Genomic DNA, 17,593 nt, shown 5'->3' with positions numbered 1-17,593 from the left:
GAGGGAACACATTACTCCCTTAGTGAGTAAGAGTTTACAACATTTTGGCAAATGAGCCTTCAAAGAAGGTAATTCAGAGCCAATATGGAGATTTTTAAAAGTACTTGAACAGTAGGGCTTTATTTAAATGGAAAAATATATTCTAACTTGAACAGAAGGACTCAATTTTGTAAAAGTGAAAATTTTTCCCTAAATGAATCTGTTAATTCAATGTTGGCCCAATCAAATCTCAACAGGATAATCTTTGTTTTAAACTTGGAAAAATGGTATTAAGACTGATTTGGAAAAATAAGCATGGGAGGAGAACCAGGAAATTTTTTTTAAAAAACTAAAACAGGAGGATAGGAGCTCAGACATTAAAATACATTTTCAAGAGCACATAAAAGGGCCCATGGGACTCTCTTCTGCTCAAGCAGGTCCAGTGGATGTTCCTCTCTGCTCCTGTAGCCCTGACTGCTGAACCCTGGGCCAAGGCTTGAAGGTTGTGTTCCTCAGATCCCAGGCCACTTGGACTGCTCTGCCTAGGTGCTTATCAGGCACAACAGGAAGCTAGGGGACCTGCCCACTGCCCACTGCCTCCAGGTTGCACACACACAGGTGGCTTCAACTCCTTGAGGGGCCTTGCTGCAAAAGCCTTCTCCTGCAGGTTAGACTCATAAAGAAATTTGCACCAGTTCCAGGTGCCTGGCCTCACTTGTCACTCCTGAGGGTAAGGGGGTCATCAGGTCAAGAGAAGTGTTTTTTTTTTTTTTTAATGTTTATTTATTTTTGAGAGTGCGCGTGAGACAGTGCGTGCAAGTAGGGAAGAGTCAGAGAGAGATGGAGACACAGAATCTGAAGCAGGCTCCAGGCTCTGAGCTGTCAGCACAGAGCCCAACACGGGGCTCAAACTCACGGACCGTGAGATCATGATCTGAGCCGAAGTTGGACACCCAACCTGAAGAGAAGTCTTTTTTTTTTTTTTTAACATTTATTTATTTTTGAGACAGAGAGAGACAGAGCATGAACGGGGGAGGGTCAGAGAGAGAGGGAGACACAGAATCTGAAACAGGCTCCAGGCTCTGAGCAGTCAGCACAGAGCCGGACGCGGGGCTCGAACTCACATACCGCGAGATGGTGACCTGAGCCGAAGTCGGACGCTTAACCGACTGAGCCACCCAGGCGCCCCTGAAGAGAAGTCTTAAACAAGAAGGCAGCCTACTGTTCTAGGCACTGGCTGATGCACGCTAGGCTCCTCTCAGTTATCAGGGGTGGTATACACACGCTGAGCTGTCCAGAGCTCCGGCATAGCATTGCTTCTTTCCACTGGCTGTTACCTGGGTCCTTGTGCTTTGTCTTCCTTGAGTGTTGGCACCCAAAATTCGAAGAATTAATTAAAGGACAGGGAAAAATTAGGATCAACATCTGGTGTAGAGGAAAGTTGAACTGATTAAAATTGGGTGTGATGTGTCTCTGAGTGTCGGTGGCTTGCCTTCCTTCATCACTTTTCCCATCCCCCTTCAGTCCCAGTGATAACTAAGAGGACTATTCCAGAAAGCAGTGGGGATCCAGATATGTGGGCACTCAGTCCCTCCTGGTAGCCCTAGGCTCTGTTCCCACGAGGGATACTTGCTTCACTTGCTTCTCTATGAATTTTCTTTGGGGGCAAATGGTTTGGAGTGAGTGAAACAACATCCCATGACGGCAGTTTATCCCCCTTCTGGAAACCAATGTTTGTTTTTGCCAAACACTGGGCATGCAAAGCAAGTTGCTTTTTGTCTAAACTGGGAACAGAGATCTTGTTGAGCCAGAGGTGGATTTCTAATCTTCTTTCTCTGCATCTGACGCTGGACTAGTGGTCCTTGTCCCGAACGGAGTCATCGCAGAGGTCTGAGAGAGAAAAAGCAAATTTGCCAGGAGCCCCAATGGGGTCTGGTGTGTTGACATTCACTGGCTGAGACTTAGATCAGCTGTCACTGCAGACAGACCTGTTTTTTTATTTTAACGCTGCGGCATAAACCGAGTGGCTGCAAGTTCGGCTTCCAGCAGGGGCTGGAACTCAGGGCACATCTGGTTCTTAATAGGTCCTTAGAAGAGTGTTGCAGAGACCAGCTTTTTGAGAGCAGAAAGGGCTGAGGGCCTGGGGCCCAGCACCCCTCCTCCCAGTCCCCGTCTGCTGCATTGCGCCACGGATTCAGTGAAGACATCATCCTCACCTCATTCAGAGAGCTGCTTGCTGCTCTGCTCTGACAATTAGACTGGCTGCTGCAGAGAAGTGCTCATACTCACTGACATATGGCTTTTTAAAGTGATAAATTGCATTAGCAAATTTCTTATTAGCTCTGCTGTCAGGAAGGAGCTCCTGCCATGTTAGCTTGCTGAGGCTGATGTATAACTTCCCGGCCATTAATTACCATGCCAAGGGCTAAAGAGACTTAGAGGCTGCTGGGTGGAGGCCCTCATTCTCTCTTCTCCCTCCTGTGGGAGGTCAGGGAAGCTGGTCTTGGTGTTGAGCTGTCTTAGTTCTGACTTGCAGTGGGCTCTGTACTTTGGGCTCCTGATCCTGGTAGGTATGGCACAGGATGCCCAGACACCATCTGGGCTGATTGGAGCTGGGTTCTCCCTTAGGGCCTCCAGGACTTGGCAGCTTGGAATCCGCACAGCATCTCCTTTAGAGCTGCATGTTCAATGCAGAGCCTGGACTGTGTCCCAGAAAGGTGCTCTGGCCTCTCCCTGGGGGTCCAAGGCTACTGATTCTTCTCCTACCTCCTCCCCTCACTCCAGACAGCTGAAGAGTCTCCTCCCCAAAGGTGACATCATGTCTCCTGCTCAGATCTTCTCTTGGTGACTATCCACGGAACTGCATGTTCAGGATGTTCAACCCCTGATTTCTATGGGCTCAGGCTTCTATTTTACACGAGGAATTGCATAAAACACACTCATCAATGGGAAAAATGAGAGAAGGAACATTTCATCTTTTTGTTTTACCAATCGCCCCAAACTAGTAACCATTTGGGCGGGGTCTCTGACTCCATTGAGAATCAGACAGAACAAACAAGATTCTCATCCCAAGGAAAACACACATACTCACACTAGTGCATTCAGTTTCAGGGCCTTCCCAGACCCTTGGCAGCCCATTTGTGAATCTGTGTTTTATAAGTGCTCTTCCCAAGCCCCTCAGAGCTGCCAATCCCTGGGAAGGGACCATATCAGCAGCCTCCTGCCACAGAAAGTGAGCTAGCCTTTTCCTAAAACAACAGCAGATATGGCTCTCCGGGGCAACCCTGGGCACTGTCTGGTGAAGGCCACTACATGCAATTGCATCATTTCTTGGGTTACATTAGACATGGTGGGTTTGAGAAATGGGCTCGGGGAAGCAATCATTCTGGGGCTATATCTGCATTAACAACTCCTTCTGAGAAATCAGTTCTGTGCTTGGGACATTTTCTTGTCCTGGTGTGCTCCTTCTAAGAAGGGAGGTGGGGGTGGGGAGGAGGAGGCAGAGACTCGCAGAAAAGAGAAGATTCTGAAATGGGTAAGGGGGATGGTGCATATATGCATGCTTGTGTGCGTGGGCGGGGGGGGGGGCTGCGGGGGGAGAGAGAGACAGAGACAGAGAAGCAGAGAGAATGGAGGAGAAGAGTGCTGAATTTCCCATTATTCAGCTTTAGGATGCTTGAGATGGAATCTTGGAAAAATTGTGAGGATGGATTTGCACTTTTTCACACGCATGGCTTCAAATTCTGCATCATATTGAGCTCTGGCTGGGAATAATAATAATGCTCTGCTTGTGAAATTTAACATGCTTCTTTCTTGTCACCTCTCAGAAGGCTGGGCTTTAGGAAATGCCCATAGGAGGGCGGAAAGGTGGAAAAAATCCTCTAAGTGAGGGAGGTGGCTGCCAAATTATTCTCCAGGGTCCCCAGTTGTTTCCATGCCTCCCTGAGGGAAGCAAGAGGTCAAAAGTGCTGTAATAAAACCAGACCCAGCCATGGTTCCTTTGCGGGATGGAAGGCACTGATAAGCAGTCCAGCATGGATTGCCTCTTTCTCTGAACTTGGGAATACATCTTGACATTAGCCCAGATCCCAATGTGGCCTCTGGCCTGCAGGTGGTCCAGGCCCACCCTCACATTCCCCCCACCCCTCTCCTTCCAGGTTGGTGCAGGCATGAGCTGGGTTCTTACTCCAACCCTTCTTAGCATCTGTCTGGTTTTCCAAGAATCCTTCCAGGATGGCACAGCTTGGGATCCAGCCCCACCGGTTTGACTTGCTCACCATTCCCTTTGGGTGTGTTATGTCTGGGCTCCAGCAGGTTGGCTCATATCTGAGGAGGCCACTCACTGGGCTTCTAGCTCCACACCACAGCCTTCCTTGCCTATCCAGCTCCATGGTCCAGAAACTGAGGTATGACAAGCCACCCTGCCAGCATCCCATGTGCTCCCCTCACTCTCAGGACAAACACCCTGGCCACTGAGAGACGTCCAAAGGGCCCAAGATTGTGTGAACTGGGAGAAGCCTACTCAGGCTGACTTGGTCTCTGAGGACTGTTGGGCCTGGGATTAAATATGTCTTCTCCCTGCCCACAGGCCAAGATAGGGCACTGAAGCAGAGGGGTCATTCCAGAGAAAGAAGGACACTGTTGGCTGCCAAGAGGATGATATTCTGCAATGGCTCATGGATGAAGGGAAAGGAACCCATCCCTGAAAATGTTCCGCAAACATCTACTGTCTGTCCTGCATGGCCTCACCATTTTCTCCTTTCCAGCTCTGGGATTCAAAGTGGGCTCTGCACTTTGGGCTCCTGATACTGGTGAGGAGGGCACAGGATGTCTCATGCCATGCCTCTTGCTAGCTTAATCCCCACAAGAATCAGGTTAGGCTGTGTCTGAAGTTAGGGGCCTTTCCCCCAGTCTTGGCAAGGAGCAGCATCAGAGGCCCAGGAATGTTGGAAGCATGGGATATGTTTATCTAGGAAGTTAACTTACTTTCAGGAAAAGGATTTGAAATGGGGGGAACTAAACAGCTTCCCAACTCTGTGTCCTGAGACCCCTGTACTCCATAGCAACCAGAGTTCCATGGAAAGAAGAGGAAACAATTAACTAAAGCAGCCCCCTGCCCCTCCCCATTTCTTTCTGTCCCATGTAAGTGTTTGATTTTTGTCACAGAACCTATCACAATCTTGCCTTTATTTTGTGTGTTTGTGTCCTAGATACTGTCTGTCTCCTTCTACTACTCTCTCGTTCATTACTTCATGAGAGTAGGCCCTTGTCTTGTTCATCACATCCCCAGTGCCCAGGAGAGTGTCTGGCTCCCAGTAAAGGTGTGCGATCATTATGTGTTGATATGATGAGAATGGTTAGTATGTGGAGAGGAGGCCAGGACCAGAGAGGCCATCAGGGTAGAAGGAGTGAAAGAGACATTTGGCACCGTCCTTTTTACAACCCTTCATGGGCTAGATGGGTAAAGTCCAAGTTTGTCATCTGTCTTCCCAATCCATCTTCCTCGGCTCATTTCTTGCCAGCCCCAACCCTGGTAAGCCTCTGATGCTTCAGCTTCTCCAAACTGCTAAGTGTCTCCACATTCCAGGGTTCTTTCCCATGTGCCCACCTGCAATGCCTTTTGTCTACGTAGTTAGGAACTGTGATACCTACTTTTTACAGTGACTATGAAGATTAAGGGTTAGAATATAGAACAAGCTCCCAGCTCATGCTTTACCCCAAACAGAGTCCTCAGTAAACTCTGGGTAGCATCCCTCTCTTTCCTCTTTGTCTGGGGAATGCATCAGCACAGGGGGGCCCCTCTTCTGTGCTGCCTCAGGCCATAGTACTTTGTTCTTCCTACAGTTAGAGGCCTGTTAGGGGGTCTGTGTCTCCAAGCTGTCCCCTGGGCAGAGACATCTATATCTCATTTGTATTTAACACTATACTTGGTACAGCAGTAGGTGCTACATGTATGTCCGCTGAATAACTGGAACCGAGAACCTGTGAGGCAATGGGTTGTTCATCTGGCTCATGCCAGAGCATGTACACACACTGATGCTGTCTGGAAGAAAGGTCATTATCTGGGTCCTGCTGGCCTGGGAAACCTGGGGGTGGGGGTGTGGGTCTCCCTTCTGTGGCCTAATCGGCCATCTAGTACACCCAGCCATGAAATCAGAATCCACATCCCAAGCACCATAGCCACATCCAATTTTCCATCAATAAAATATTCAGCTGTTCCACAGCCACAATCTGCTCTGTGTCTGGAAGGGAGGAGTTCTTCCCTCTCTGCACTCCTCCTGGGCACATACTGTCCCCTCCATCCCTGAATCGGGCCTTTGTTATCCTACCTCTGTGCTTTTACTAATGCTCTGTGCCCCCATGCCCACAAAATCAGGACTTCCCTTTCTTCTCCTCCTTATCCAACTCCAATCCACCCTTTTCCAAGGCCCACCACCTCTGTGAACTCTTCATTAGCGGTGATCTTTCCTTGCTGTGGATCCCAGACATGTGTCTGAACAGCAAACCCACATTTCAAAATCATAGACAGGTGGGATTAGTTTTTTTTGGGTTTTTTAGACTTTATTTTTTAAGTCATCTCCACACCCAAAGTGGGACTCGAACTCACAATCCTGAGATCAAGAGTGGAATGCTCCACTGACTTAGCCAGTCAAGCACCCCTGGGATTAGTTCTTGGGTGGACCCATCCTAGTTCACATGGGATAAAGACCCTTGACTCAAAATGATGGTTTGCTGTTTCTGTGGATTCCCTTCTATAGACTGGGGCAGGGGCTGGGGTACTTAGTAGAAAGCAGGAATGGGAATTTCCAATGAAAACCTATGGGAGCTTTCAGGGACTTCTGCCTGGCCTGGCCTCCTAAAGCTTCCCCACTTCAACCAAGGCTCATTCTCTGGTCTTGTTCCTACTCCAGAGCAATTATTCTGCAGGGCAGCACAGGGGAACATTTAAGGTCAAAGACAGAATGATCTCTGGCTATAATATGTTGCTTCTGGGTGCATGGTGACTGCTGTTTAATGTGGAGAGCTTGGGATGTTGTGAGATTGCCAACACAGCAGTGAGCTGAAGGCAGCGTACTAGCAGATTCTGGGAAGAAAGGGCATTGATATGGGGACCCATGGCCAACCTGTATGATCAGAGCAGTAGGGTCCTGCTTTGTGCATCTTGAAATTAGGTGTGAATAAGATATTTGAAGACTAATTTTTATAACGTTATTCAAATGATTTTGATCAAATGTTTCCTATAATGTGATAAGGGTTGGCCCAATGCCTACAGGATGGTGTGTGAATAATGGGCATAGGATTTGGGTTTGGAGTCAGGCAGATGGGGCTTGAATTGGGTTCTGCTTGCTGTTTTGTTGAGGACCACAGACCAGACACTTAACTTTCCTGAGCATTCATACACACACACACACACACGCATTCATACACACACACACACACACACATTCATACACACACACACACACACACACACGTATATATGTCTATGTATATATGTATATATATGAATATATGTCTATGTATATATGTATATGTATGTATGTGTTTATGTGTGAGTGCACATAATATGTTTAGCTCTACAGATAGAACACTTTCATTTTTTGAGCATTCTTTACGTGCTAAACACTATGTCAAGCATTTTATTTTCAATGCCCCCATTTAGCCCTCATAACAACTATGGGAGGAAGATACTATTATTCCCATTTTACTGTTGAGCAAACAGAATTTTAAGAGAGTGGTTAAAGTAATTTGCCATAAGACACATTTATGAAAGGGTAGAACTGGGATTCAGTGTCAGGGTTCCTAAACACTGAAATTTTGCATTCCTGTAAAATGGGAATAAAAATATCTCCCTTAGAGGTATCTGAGGAAGAAACAAGATAAGCTCTATGAAAAAATCTTGTAAACTGCAAAGTATTATTTTCCAAAGACTCAGTTTTTGCCCTCAAGCACTTTACAATCTGACTGAGTTGATCAATACAGTGCTTAGGTAAATCTAACCAAGTGTCAAAACATATGGTGTACACCTTAACTAAGTACTTCAATGTGGCATCATCATGAATGGGACAAACGGACAGGGCATGCCTCCTGACATGACATGACAGGGTGCCATGGGGAGGACACAGCATCACCTTCATAGTATATTCTTGCCCCCAAATAGCTGGAATCCAATCAGACAAATCCAGATTGTGGAACATTTTACAAGACAATTTTCCTGGACTCTTCAAAAATGCCAATGTCATAAACAAAACAGAGACAGGGAGAGACCCATACTAAGTTAAAGGAAAATAAAGAGACATGACAATTAAATATACTTTGTGAATCTTGATTGTATCCTGTGTCTTTTTTAAGCCATAAAGAATATTTTGGGAGAATCAGAGAAATTTCAGTATGTTTTATAAATTAGCTAATATTACTGCATCAATGTTAACTTTCTTAGGTGTGATAATGATGTTGTGGTTATGGAGGAATTATAGGAGGAATGTCCTGGTTCCTAAGTATTTGGAGTGAAATGTAATGATATCTGTGACTTTCAAATGCTTTTGAAAAAACAAAGAGTAGATAGATAGATAGATAGATAGATAGACAATAAGTGTGTATATATAATATATAAACCTATGTATACTTAACACGTTTATATAAAGTGAAAAAAGGGAAACAAATGGCAAAATGTTAACACTTGGTAAATCTAGATAAAGATTTATAGGTTTTCCTGATCCTTTCAACTTTTCTCTAGGTTTGAAAATTTCCCAGTAAACATTGAGACTTGAGCAAACAGGTTTAATAGAGAGGGCAAGTAACTTGCCATTAAACGCATGTATTAAATGGCAGATCCAGGGTTCAATGTATGTCACAGTGCTAAAGGGAGATAGCTTTTTCTTCCTTCCTTCCTTCCTTCCTTCCTTCCTTCCTTCCTTCCTTCCTTCCTTCCTTCCTTCCTTATCATTTTTTTAATGACAGGTTTTTTTTTAATGTTTATTTTTCAGAGAGAGAGAGAGACAGAGGATGAGCAGGGAGGGGCAGAGAGAGAGGGAGACACAGAATCTGAAGCAGGCTCCAGGCTCTGAGCTGTCAGCACTGAGCCCGATGCGGGGCTCAAACCCGTGAACCGTGTGATCATGACCTGAGCCGAAGTCGGACCCTCAACTGACTGAGCAACCCAGGTGCCCCGGGAGATAGCTATTTAAAGGAACCTAGAGCTGAACACTTTTACAATATCTCCAGCAAAGGTATTTCTTCATTGGCTCCATTTTTAATCACTGGGGTCACTCAAGAGGGGGGCCCCACACAGTTCCAGGGTCTGAGGCAGCTTCTCCACTCTTGTTCAGGAATGACTCTAGTTGTGAGTTGTTCAATAGAGCTGCTTTCCCTTTGGCTTTAGTGTAGTCAAAATTGTTCCTTGCCCCAGCCTCCAGGTTCCTAGAAGACAAGGCTCAACATCCTTGCAGAAACTGGGAACCCTCTTTGGTGCTGTGGTTTCCATGATGCAAACAAAACCCACAGGACAAAAATGGTGAGAAAAGAACCTTCAGCAAACATGCCTGTGGGTCACCATCAGAGTCACCTGAGGTGCTTATTTAAAATGCCCTCCCATTCCTGGGTGGCTCAGTCAGTTAAGCATACGACTCTCGGTTTTGGCTCAGGTCATGATCTCAACAGTTCATGAGATTTGAGCCCTGGGTTGAGCTCTTTGCTGACAGTGTGGAGCCTGCTTGGGATTCTCTCTCTCCCTCTCCCTCTGCCCCTCCCCCTCCCCCCCCCTTTCAAAATAAATAAATAAACTTTAAAATGCCATGCCTACTGAGTCTGGGGCCTGGGAATCTTTCATTTTAGCCAGTACCCCAGGGAATGCTGCAGCACACTAAAGTTTGATAATCAACAACTTAGCTTAAAATCCAAACCTCCATAGCTGGCATTCAAGGCTTTGCAAAGCTTGGCTTCCTTACTCCCCAGCATTATCTTCCCTTGCAGTCAGACTGAAGGGTCCTCTAACCTGCTCTCCAGCCTGGGCTTTTGCTGTCCCACCCTTCCTTAGAATCTTTCCTTTCTCCCTTCAATCTATGTGATGCCAACTGAGCCTCAAGACTTAATTCAAGTCCCACCTATTCCCCAGAGTCTTCCTGATTACCCCAGCCCATGTTCCAAGGGTTGCTCCTTTCTGACATCAATGTTAAATTGGTGGCTCCTCTATTATGGTTTGTCACTTGCTGTGGGTTCATGTCATTCTCCTGACCACCTGTGAAATCCCGGAGAGCAGCGTTCACATCTTTTTCTCTTGCATCCTCCTCAGTACCAAGGATAAAGTCTAAGTCTTGGGTAGGTCCTTAGAATCAGGTTGCTAATAACCAAATTGAGGGAAAGATGGGAGAAGAATAGTGTAAAAGAGAGGGGAGAGAGAAGAGGAAGAGGATTGGTTATGGCCATGGTAGCCTTTGTGTAGGGCATAGGACCTTTTGGTTGAGTCTGAGATGCTGGCTCTGTGGATGGGTGTTGTTAGGATGACCATCCTTCCCTTCCCCCATTAATATTTGCATTTTGGGCTGGACTGGTTTGGGGTCCCTGCCTCCTCATGACAATTTGCAACCACAAATTTACATAGAAGGGAAGGAACATCCTGAGAGGGGAGACAGGGCCTTGCCACCTTGCCATATTCCTCGTTTGTCATTCAAAGTCACGTACGGTGAGCGTTGGGCTGGAGGTATGGGCAGTGGAGCCAGGCTCTAGGAGAGTATGACTGTGTTCCTGAGGTAGTATGTGGACTTCTCCCTGAGGCTCTCAGTGGTAGCTCCCTATAGCTCTTTTGTGGCCTACCCCAGATTCCTCCAATGACATCTGCCCAGCTATGCTTGAAGCAGTTGAGACTAGCAAGCAGGTCTGTGGGGGAGAAAGGCATCATGGATATTTTATAATAAATATAAATGAGATTTCCCTTGTAGGCCCAGGAAAGTGAAGCCTGCCACATTCATGCTGTTTCCAGATCCCCTTACACCATCCCCTCTGTCTGGAAAGCCCTCTCCCAGGCCACACTGCTTGACAAACTCCTCAGGGAGACCTGGCTAGACTACCCAAAGTGGAAATAGATTCTGCTTGGAGGCCTCTTGAACAACTCTATCTCCCACTCTGACCATGATTACCTTCTAGGGTGGCAAAGAGAAAAGAAGATCATATTCAGGCCAAAGGTCTTGAAATTGCTTCTTTATTTCTGTCTTTCCATATTTCACTGATAAGGCTGGCAACCCTGAGTGCCCTACCTCAGAGCATCTTGGCTAGTGGGTCCCCCAGATGGTGTTGAGTGGTTGCATACTGCCCAGAGGGACGGCTCTGAGCCTTCTGGGATGCTTCTCAGCCAGGAGTTGTCTGTCCTAGCTCAGACAAAGGACGTACTCAACCACAATGGCCATGGAACAAAAAACAAGGCAGCAGATGGAAGAAGAGCTGCAAAGATAGCAGTTGTTGGAGCAGCAAGGAAAGAAAGGTCAGTGACCCTATGAAACGTAAGCACAGTTTGGCTGGGGAGAGCCGGGAACCACAGAGCTGGCTCCTAAGGGAGGAAAAATGAAAAGAGAAAAATCAGTGATGCGGGAAGCTTCTCCTCACTAGCGTCCTTTAATGGCTGCAGGGGGAGGGGGAAGGACATATTCTGGAGCTGGGAATATATTAGCTGCTTGTGTTACCAAGGGAGTTGTGGAGCGCCCGCAGGCCTCTCAGGAGATGGTAGATAATTATGGATGGCTCTCTGGTTTGGTAGAGCTCTGCCTCAGGGTGAAGGATGGAATACATATGACCCCTTCAAGCTCCCCTTATCTGTACCAGAGCAGGTCACTGCAAAACAAAGAGAATTCAGGAGGCTGCCACATAATTTTTTGTGTTGCATGCTTCCTTTAGTTTTTGAGAAATCTCCTGACAGAAGTGCTAAGTGTTCAAAACCAGAATGAATTTGGGGATTTCACTACACCCACTCCAACTCCTTGCCCCTTTATTTAAAATAATAATTAAAACTCCAATCTCCTGAAATCCTTAAGACAGAGGCTTTATAGTCAACAAGAACATGATCTTTAGCTTTCATTAGAAATGTCTTGCATTTCTCTTTGGTTTTAAGGGAGGGTGGTGTACACTGGAATATTAATGCAGAGCATTTAGATGAGGCTCTTAATTTGAAAAGAATGTGAGAATTAATGCTTGAGTTTAATCGGAGCCTGAATCATCACAGATAGATTTTTACCCTCTTTTCCTTAATCAATTTCACCCTAATTAATTCTTCTGTGGCTAAGTCTTGTTACATTAGATAGTCTGCTGATTATTTCCACAATCAAGAGACTATATTCATGCATTTTTAATAAGGAACGACTGCATCCTTTTTCATAAGTGATCCTGCTGGTTGGCAGTTGCAGCCGCTAAAATAATTATAGAGCAGATTACTTACTTTTAAAGCATTGTTTGCTGTCATATTCATCCTAGGTGACAATTTGGAAGAGCTCCGGAGGCTGCTATAATCGGGGAGAGGAGCAGGGTATTTAATGTGGCAATTTTCAATGTCAAGTGCTATTTATTCATAGGTCAGTGCCTTTTTAAAAAAAAAGTAAACACAGGGATAATTTGGTCCTGCTGGCTGATGAAGCCATGTGCTACAGACTCGAAGGCCATTCTGTGCTTAGTTTAAAACCTTGATTTGCAGAAGGCCCTACTTCTGAAGGCTGCCTGGCACCTTCTGCCTTCAACTATGACTGGTCCAAATATGGTTATTCATGTCTGATTATTACTTATATGATGGGGTGCTCTCTTTATCAGACCCTGATACCACTGCAACTTGGAGGGCTTGAAGCAGGGAATGCAGTAATTCCAAAGCCTCAGCTATTTTCTGTTTAGCAAAGGAAGAGGAAAATCTATCTACCAGAAAAGACCGTTTTTTGTTTTGGGAAAAACACTGGGCTTTTTGGTTATGCAGAGAAAAACTCAGAGCTGATTCTAGAATGGACAAATGGAGACAAGAAGAAATAAATGGCTGTGCATACTAATATAGAAGGCTGTCTTTCCAATGGGCAGACATAGCTACCACACTCACTGCAGAAATTCTTCTAGGGTTCACTTTGTGGAGGAGGAGCTTTCCTCTTCTCTAGGGAAAAAACAAAGAGGTGGGGGCTGGACTCCAGGTAGGGGAGTCTGGCCAAGGGCCCCCCTGTCTGGGAGTTAGGTTAGCTCTGTAGTCAGATGGCAGGCCTGAAGGCTGTGGAGGGAGAAGGCAGGCAGGGGACCCAGGCCATGGGTCAGTGGGCTCTAGGAGAGTTTATAGGCAGCCTCCTCCAACTTTTTTTTTTTTAATGATTATTTACTTATTTTGACAGAGATTGAGAGAGAGAGAGGAGGGCAGAGAGAGGAAGAGACAGAATCTCAAGCAGGTTCCACGTTGTCAGTGCAGAGGCCAATGTGGGGCTTGATCTCACAAACCACTGCAAGATCATGACCTGAGCTGAAATCAAGACAAATCAGATGCTTAACCAACTGTGCCACGCAGGCACCCCCCAACTTAATTGTCTTTATTCTGTGATTGTAACTCTCTTTTGCCAATCCCCAGCTTTCAGCAGTTTTATTAACTTACAGCTTTAGCAAAATAAGAAGCTACAGCCACACTTGCAACACAGTGGGGCAAGGGAGTGTGATCTTCCCTTAGACCTCCTCCCCTACAGCCTGCTCAAGAAAGCATGATCGTCTTGGAGCCTGTGTGAGGGGTCACAGATTGGCCCTGGGGAAGGAAGAGACTCATGAGGATCCATGTGGAGATAGAGACTCAAGTTGAGGCCTCACTCAGGTGGGCAGGTGCAGAAGGGGAATGAAACAAACTTCTGTCACTATATACCGGAGAGAGAGACCTTCAGAAGGAGAAACTACAGTGTGCAAATTACACAGGCCTGGGTTGTTGGCTAGCAGCCATCTGGGTTGCCCTTAATACATACTGCAGTTGGCCAGAGTCTCAGAGGTTGTCCTGCTCTCTCTACTCTCCACACCAGCTGTTCAGGGAAATAGCCAAACTGTAGCAGCCTCCAGCTCATTTCCCAGGAACATCACCGCCAGCTGCTCTGCAGAGCCCTGAGCCAGTAACTAGAGGCATCACTGAACCTTAGGTCATTACTCCACCCCTGCTGCAGATGAGGAGACTGAACAGTTCTGAGACAGTTACTATCTATGGTGAAATGATCAAAACAGGTATCCTTAGACTACTGAAGGCATTGAGGAGATTGGAAGGACAAGACCTGAACAAATATTTGGTGACATGGTAAATAAATGGCAAGCTGGCTGGGTGTCCTGAGCCAGCCCTCCAACCTCTGTTTCACAGAGAGGGAACTTAGGCTCAGAGAAGTAATGACTTGCTCAAGGTCACTCTATTGATGAGGAACAGGTTCAGGAATTGGGTCCCAGGTCCCCACTTCCCAACTTAAATCTCCTTCTGTATAGCCCATCCCTTAAGTGAATTCTTTTTTAGCTAGAGACAGGGAGCTAGCTCTCACTCCTCCATGGTATGCATGTCTAAAACACATTCAATCCTCAATATTTCTTTTTTTAATGTTTATTTACTTTGAAAGAGAGAGAGCATAAGAGAGAGAGAGAGCTTGCAAGCAGGGGGAACAGCAGTGAGAAAGGGGGAGAGAATCCCAAGCAGGCTCCACACTGCCAGTTCAGAGCCTGATGCAGGACTTAAACTCACAAGCCATGAGATCATCACCTGAGCGGACTGAGCCACCCAGGCGCCCCTAATCTTCATGAATATTTCTAAGACCCATTTTCAGCTTTGTCTTTGATCTGTATCCCTGAGGCAAGATAAATGATAACCATTGGAAGGTCAGCTGCTGGGGATATTGGGTTAAAGGAGCTAAGGAAGTAAATCACTTGGTAAGTGAACTTAAAAAGGCCAAGATGTTAAACTCCAAGCCAACCAGGATTTAATTTATTTGTTACTGAGGTCAGTGCCATTTTTACTGCACACTAATAAAAGTCTGAGCTCTGTTGCCAAGATTCAAGAAAAATCTTAGGTGTCTTTTTTCCCCTCCACTAGTAAGAAAATGGAGGCTGTCAAATATGGGAAGGCTGGAAGAAAGGGAATAAAGGAGAAAATACAGAATGTTCTTCCCCTCCTCTGGTCTGCACTCTCTGTTTCTGGGACAGATGGAGTCATTTCGTCTTGCTCATCAAGGTCATGGCTGCTCTAGGAACAGAGGTCCCTTCCTAGAGGCAACTTCCTTCCTCGTATAGCCAGTGCTTTGGGTCAGAAGGTGGGCAACTCAGTGTTTTGGGAGGTGTGGAGTTCAATATAGGAGACCTCCCATATGTCCAGACCCCTTGATTTCCCTGTCCTCACTCATCTCAGTTGTCTCTTGCCCATTCTCTTGAACTCGTAAAACCACCGCCAGCTCCACATGTGCTCAGTTCACCTTAGTAAGTCATTTAAAAAGCTTTTTCTCCTCCTGGAATTTCCTCTCTGGTTCTCACAGTACTTGCCTGGGATTACACAGATTGTGTGCCCTAGACCACTTTATAGGCCACTCCTCTGCTCTACCTCTGTCCCTTAAAGAATTGACAAGGCTCACAGGCTGGTGAGGAATAATCAAAACAATACAAATAACGGCAATTAAAATTAACCATCTATTGAACAGCTACTATTTTTTTTTTAATATTTTTTTAACGTTTATTTATTTTTGAGACAGAGAGAGGCAGAGCATGAACGGGGGAGGGTCAGAGAGAGAGGGAGACACAGAATCGGAAGCAGGCTCCAGGCTCTGGGCCATCATCAGCCCAGAGCCCGACGCGGGGCTCGAACTCACGGACCACGAGATCGTGACCTGAGCCGAAGTCGGACGCTTAACCGACTGAGCCACCCAGGCACCCCTGAATAGCTACTATTTTTGGGAGAGGGGCTTCACATAGCTTCACTACCTCACAGATTCTTCATCTTCACCATTGAGCTCTGCAAAGTAGCTTTTATTATCCCTGTTTTGTAGATGAGTAAATACATACAGAGAGGTTGAACAATTTGAATAATTTGCCCAAGCAAGATTAACAGTAGCCAACTGAATTGCATCAACCAACCTGCGGAAAGGACTTATGGATGACAGGGGCAATGGGGCAGACTCTCCAGCACTACCTCTGGGGATCAGCCTCCATCCAAAAGCATCCCGGCCCTGGGCAGGGTGAGGCCTGGACTGGCAGGAGGCCACTGAGGCCTTCTGTCAGCTCGCTACCCGGGATCACTTCCTCCCTTGCTCTGGCTTCTTGCATGCCATGCAGTCTTCTGACCATAGGTCATCCCCCTGTGTACTGTGTACCTGCAGGGAAAAGGTGTGCAGGCCTGCAGAGGCAGGGATCCCAGTCTTCTGGGCGGTCGTTACTCAGGACTGCACCCACTTGCTGTTCTCTTGTCCTGGAATGCCTCCCCTGCCCCCTCACCTTGGCTCTGTGGAGATGGCTTTAACTTGGCTAAGTGCCCCCCCTTCCTCATGTTCCCACACCTAACCCTAAGTATCTCTTATGGTGCCTATCATTCTCTGCTTTTAATTATTTATGTAGATTTTTAAAATTAATAGACTTTTAGAGCAGCTTTAGGTTTCTAGAAAAATGGAGCTGACTGTACAGAGTTCCCTCATAAGCCCTCCACCCCCCCCCCCCCCACCCATGCACTACCACCAATCAAGGTCCACAGTATGTGTGAGCCATTACTTTTTGTTGTACATTTTATGGGTCAGGACAAATTTCTAATGACATGTACCCACCATTATGGTATCATGCAGAGTTTCAGTGCCCTCAAAATCCTCTGTGCTCTGCTGTTCATCCCTCTCTCCCCACTAACACCTGGAAACCACTGATCTTTTTACTGTCTTCATAGTTTTGCCCTTCCCAGAATGTCAAGTAGTTAGAATCATACAATATGGAGCCTTTTCAGATTGGCTTCTTGTACCGAATAATATACATTGAAGTTTCCTCCATGTTTTTCCATGGCTTAATAGCTCATTACTTTTTATTACTGAATAATATTCCATTATATGGATGGACCACAGTTTATTTCTATCCATTCACCCGCTGAAGGACATCTTGGTTGCCCCTAAGTTTGGGCAGTTATGAATAAGAGGTCCATGAGTTTCAGCCCCGCATCGGGCTCTGTGCTGACAGCTCAGAGCCTGAAGCCTGCTTCGGATTCTTTGTCTCCCTCTCTCTCTGACCCTCCCTCATTCATGCTCTGTCTCTCTCTGTCTCAAAAATAAATAAACATTAAAAAAAATTAAAAAAAAACCCTGCCAATCTGTCTTCCAAAATAGCTATACCATTTTGCATTCTCACCAGCAATGAATGAGAATTCCTTTTGCCCCACATCCTTGCCAACATTTAGTGTTGTTGTGTTCTGGAATTTGGCCATTCTAATAGGTGTGGAGTATAATCTCATTGTTTTAATTTGAAATTCCCTCATGACACATGGTGTTGGGCATTTCCTCATATGCTTATTTTGCCATTTGTATTTTCTGTGGTGAGGTATCTATCTGTTTAGATCTTGTGCCCAGTTTTTGTGTTGCTTGTTCCTTAATGTTGGGTTTGAACAATTTTTTGCATATCCTAGCTTAACATTCCTTTT

General features: G+C 46.0%; 1 long non-coding RNA gene across 2 annotated transcripts in view; it reads right to left on the bottom strand.

Annotated features, from left to right (window-relative positions):
* Positions 1–11,160: 11,160 nt before the first annotated feature.
* The window catches only part of LOC109246829 (uncharacterized), a 45,532-nt gene continuing 39,099 nt past the window's right edge, over positions 11,161–17,593 (bottom strand). The window contains exons 3-4 of one of the 2 annotated variants that reach the window (XR_008417843.1): positions 12,404–12,467; positions 11,161–11,521 (exon numbers count right to left, since the gene is read on the bottom strand). This is a non-coding gene — a long non-coding RNA (uncharacterized LOC109246829). The remainder of the gene's footprint in view (positions 11,522–12,403; positions 12,468–17,593) is intronic. The other variant, XR_008417842.1, reaches the window with a different exon arrangement.

Source organism: Panthera pardus, unplaced genomic scaffold (assembly GCF_024362965.1).
Source record: "Panthera pardus isolate Hobbes unplaced genomic scaffold, ASM2436296v1 HiC_scaffold_25, whole genome shotgun sequence".
Taxonomy (NCBI): domain Eukaryota; kingdom Metazoa; phylum Chordata; class Mammalia; order Carnivora; family Felidae; genus Panthera; species Panthera pardus.
This window is presented reverse-complemented; position numbering and strand designations above follow the sequence as displayed.